Here is a 5,048-nt window from a genome sequence, read left to right as displayed (position 1 = left end):
TAGAGACTTGAGTGTTTAGGTAGGTCGTGGTCTACACCCACGTCGGCTTTCGCTTGAAGTCTGCCGAGCACATGTCGTGTGCAGACGCTAAGTGGTGGAAACATGTATGAAGAAGTACACCCCTGCAGGGTTAACATCATCTATTCGAATAGCCGTGTCCGCGGTAAAGGACTTCTGGGTTGCTTATATCAGTTCATAGACAAGTGACAGTGGATACTCTAAAATACGCAAGATAAGCGTGAGTGCTATGGATGGCGTTCTCGTAGGGAGACGGGAGCGGATCCATAGTGGTGTATTGATATGGTGAATATGTGGACTCGTGTGCGCCACCTCAAAAAAGTTACTCGCAGTCGTAGTTCAGGATAGCCACCGAGTCAAAGCTGGCTTGCTGCAGTTAAACCCCACCACCCCTTTGTTGATAATGATGCATATGTAGATAGTTCTGATGTAAGTCTTGCTAGGTACATTTGTACTCACGTTTGCCTATTTTATGTTTTGCAGAGAGACTTCAGTCTCACTAGTATTTCCACGTGGTCTTCGACGTTTAGCTTGTTACCTCAGCTACGATCTTGTGCCTCGGCAGGATCTGATATATAGTCAGGCTTCTCAGCCTTTTTCATTTATAGATGTCTGTACTCAGACATGATAGCTTCCGCCTGTGTTTTGACTTGTATGCTCTGATTGTTGGGTCGTGAGACCCATGTTTGTAATATCTCGCTCCTTGGAGCCTAATGAATAATTACTTGAGTCATAGAGTCATGTTGTGATGCCATGTTGTATTTGCACATATCGAGCATATTGTGTGTATGTTATTGAAATGCTTGGTATGTGTGGGATCTGACCATCTAGTTGTTTATCTTTAGTAGCCTCTCTTACCGGGAAATGTCTCCTAGTGTTTCACTGAGCCATGGTAGCTTGCTACTGCTCCGGAACACTTAGGCTGGCCGGCATGTGTCCTTCTTCGTTCCTGTGTCTGTCCCTTCGGGGAAATGTCACGCGATGAATACCAGAGTCCTGTTAGCCCGCTACAGCCCGGTTCACCGGAGTCCTGCTAGCCCAGTGCTACAGCCTGGATTCACTCGCTGATGACCGACACGTTCGATGCTGGGTCATGGATGCCTGTCCCTGTAAGTCTGTGCCGCTTTGGGTTTACGACTAGCCATGTCAGCCCGGGCTCCTTATCATATGGATGCTAGCGACACTGTCATATACGTGTGCCAAAAGGCGCAAACGGTCCCGGGCAAAGGTAAGACGACACCCGTGGGAATACCGTGCGTGAGGCCGCAAAGTGATATGAGGTGTTACATGCTAGATCGATGTGGCATTGAGTCGGGGTCCTGACAGCGTTGGTATCAGAGCTTGACTGCCTGTAGGATTACCAAGCCAAACTGGTCGAAGTTGAGTCTAGAAATTCTTTAGTTATATAAGGGAATTGATTGTGGGATGGAACGTAAGGCTCTTTTACTCCTTATACCTCATGCCCTTCTGATCTGAGTCATCTTATCTTTCCTGCGGGGATTAAGAACTAGGCTATCTCTTCTTTCTATTAGGATCACGTGTTACTAATCAGTAGACTTATAAGATTGTTGGATTTAAGTCTCAGTTCAGTTCCTACTACTTCCGTATGTTAATTGTTGATCTCGGAACCTTGATATTGTGCTTCTGAGTGGTTATGCCACCATTTTTGTGATTATCTCAAATCTTTTTGAGCAATTATAGCCGTTATGCTGTCCGAGTCATCCCAGGTTTCTAAATAGTCCGATGCATTTGCAAATCCCTTCCTTCTGTTTCCGATGTTCCCATGGGCCAGATTAACCACACTAATCGGTGTGTTGAGGTAATTATTGCCTCGACATATATGTTGGAATTATTATTATGACCCTAAGTGCTTAGGGGATCATCTAGTGGTCTAGCCATGATTTGTGTCCTAGTGTGAAGATTCTGGCCTTTATTCTCGGAAGCATCCCGTGATGCTACTTAGTAGTAGGTATTCTACTCCTGGGTTCTGAACCCGAGATTCACTCTACCTACTTCGTGTTGATAGTAATTGCTAGTGCCTTTAGGATATTAGTAACCTTTGCGATAGTTCTTGAAGTCCGTGGTATCTTCTTCTTCCAAATACCATGAACTACTTATGGCAGATGTTTATTGGATCAAAAAAAAAATCACAATTAGAGTACTCTTGAGGAGTTCTCCATTCATAAATCGTGACTCTACCAGTTCTACCTTTCTGCATGGGTTATCCGGAAGAAATATGTTGAACTTGGTTCGACATACTAATCTATGCATCCACAACTCAGAAAATTATATGTTCCTTTGAGTTGTTCTCTTTAGTTGCATTCTGACCCTCGTCTATCAATTGATAGTCAAGAGTATGCGTGCGTTCGTTCATCGATGCCTATGACTCTTGTGGTCTGTCAAGCCATTCTATTCCGGAATGACTAGGAGAAACAAACTCCAGTACCTCTTCCATATCTAGGATTGGGTCAAAGTAGTTGTATTCCGCAGATCAAATGCCAATCCAGCTTTTGGTTCTGCTCTACCTTGGAGTATTACATATTTTATATCGAGATTGTTATAGGAATTGCACACCATCCCATGAACTCTTGGTACAGTGACACTTCTTGCCATCACTGTTCATTCCTCGGCCCTCGTGTTGATGCAACCGGAATACCGGCAAATGAATTGTGATGTGTGAAATCAATACTGCTAGCAACTCTGTTGCTTGGTAGTTAAAGGATAATAATTTCATTCTTAGTATGTTGGTTTTCGAATCATCCTTCTAAGACTGATCGTGCTACCTAGTCCTTATTTCGGTGCACCCTTCGATTGATGAGTTAGGATCTTGTCAAGTCCTCACTCATTTGATCATATCGTCTTGCCCTCAAAAGCAAGATTGTTCTCGAGCTTAGTAACATACCGGTGGTTCGTGACTTTCCAAATATCTTCTTGGAGGTGTTACCGGGTTGTCACCTGACCGCTATGTTGAGTTCGTGATCAAGTTGTTTTCTTGTGAACCACCTTCTCTCCAAGAATCGATGTTAGATATCCCTGAGCTAGTTGGTTAAGCTAGACAACAACTTGGAGAGTTGGAAGATAAAAGCTTGCCTGACTTAGTTCGTTCCAAAGGGATATTCTTGTGTAGTGTGTGTTGAAGAAAGATGATATCTTCATCGATTGGTCCTTGTGATCAGTTGCTAGACCTATTGTCTTATCAATCCTTTGACTTGAGTGTGGGCTATCGTCAAATCAAATCAGTACCAACGATGCTCGTAATGTTGTCTTACTCGTGGTTGACCCCTCGAGCATACACCATTATATCTTTGGTCTGACCAATGCTATCACTTGTTCACTTAACTATGGAATTCCTTTTAAAAGGAAACCTAGATGAATTGTTGTTGAGCCCATTGACAACATCTTTATCTCCTCCATAATTTTGTTGAACATTAAGCTAGTGTTGGAAACTTTTGAAAGCATTTGTTCATGCTAGCTCATGAAGCATATGTTTGGATGAAGGTAGTGACTTCCTTTAATTCATGTGCATATGATGCAAGTTGCCGCCGTGGACTCGAGAAAGTCAATGTTGCTTCCTCTGGAATCATCGCAAGTCAGTCATGCACACGTGCGAAGAATTCTGTGGTTTGAAGACTTGCAACCTTCAATCTATATGTATCCCTAGCACACCAAGCCACTGATTGATTTGTTCAAGGAGAAGAAGTTCCTTCTTAAGAGTATACCTTATGCAAGGATTTTGATATCCTCGATGATGGTTCCCCTCCTGAACTCGGTAGTGTTTTGTTATAAGACTACCACGTGGTCATGCTTGTCTGGGACAACGTGTTCACATGTTTGTAGCAGAACCAGCTCATGTTTTGGAGCTTGCTGTCGTAGTTCATTTCCCGAGAATCTCGCAACGTCATCTCGTCAATTTGTGTTGCAAACTGCCGTTTTTCTTCCTAGACTCGATGAGTCTGGAATATCCTGACACCAACCAGATCTGAATCTCAGGCAGATATGATGGTTGGAATATTTCCCAAGAACTATAATATTGGTTCCTCGATAACTGGTAAAGTGGATGTCGTGGCCAGCACCACCCAGCCGAAAGACCTATTATTGTAATATCTTGATTGAGGAAGTTGGCCACCCCCCCCCCCATAGGGATTTCGTAGGATTTACTCCCTAGTTGCCCCTATGGATTTTTGTGTTCCCGAAGTCCGACCTTTTACTTGGTGTTTTAGATATCAAACCATATCTATGAATGGGTTATACTAGCACATCAAGGAGAACATTAGAAGCGGAGTGCTAAATGTCTCTCGGTCGATCATCCAGATTTTATTTGCTTGGCCTCGCTAAGGTGAAATATGAGAAAGTGTTATCCTCCTTCGCATCTGCATCGTCCATCGCTATTCATCATGGTAGTATGTTGTGTTGTCAGCACCCTTGACGCGGTTGTTGATAAAACCTTGATGATTGTGGAAATGCTCAAGTTCTTGAGAGCACGCACAAGCGCTACGTCTTATCATCGGCACTAGCTGGGATTGCCCCAGATTTCCTCGGTTATGCTATAACCACTCCAACAGTGAATTCACTCTCTATTGTTGGGTTCTTCCCCAGTTACCAGAATCATTCCCAGCATTTGCATTTTGTTCCTAGCTTGCACCGCCAATGTGCCATTCTACCATGGGTCTCTTCCATTTCCGGTGATAAGCAAATTCATCCATTACGTTGTCTTCAACAAGGTAATCCACATCATCCAAGTCCAAGTATGCCATTCTACCGACCCCGCCAATCGATTGCTGTGATTTGCCTTAGGCTGATATAGAGAGTCTTAACGATCTCTATATCAAAGGTAATTCTTTTTGCCACTTAAGATAATAATCTACGAATCACCCCCCTCCAGGATGTTTCGTCGTGGTATCATGGCAACTCAACTCCTCGCTACGTTGACAACCGTTCACCACCTTCTTAGGTGTGGAATCGTTGTCTACCTAGTGAACCTTCGTCATCTGTTCCACTCCATTTCTCTAGAGGTGTGCTTCATCTCTCAG

The sequence above is a fragment of the Triticum dicoccoides genome, chromosome 3A (assembly GCF_002162155.2).
Source record: "Triticum dicoccoides isolate Atlit2015 ecotype Zavitan chromosome 3A, WEW_v2.0, whole genome shotgun sequence".
Classification (NCBI taxonomy): Eukaryota; Viridiplantae; Streptophyta; class Magnoliopsida; order Poales; family Poaceae; genus Triticum; species Triticum dicoccoides.
This window is presented reverse-complemented; position numbering follows the sequence as displayed.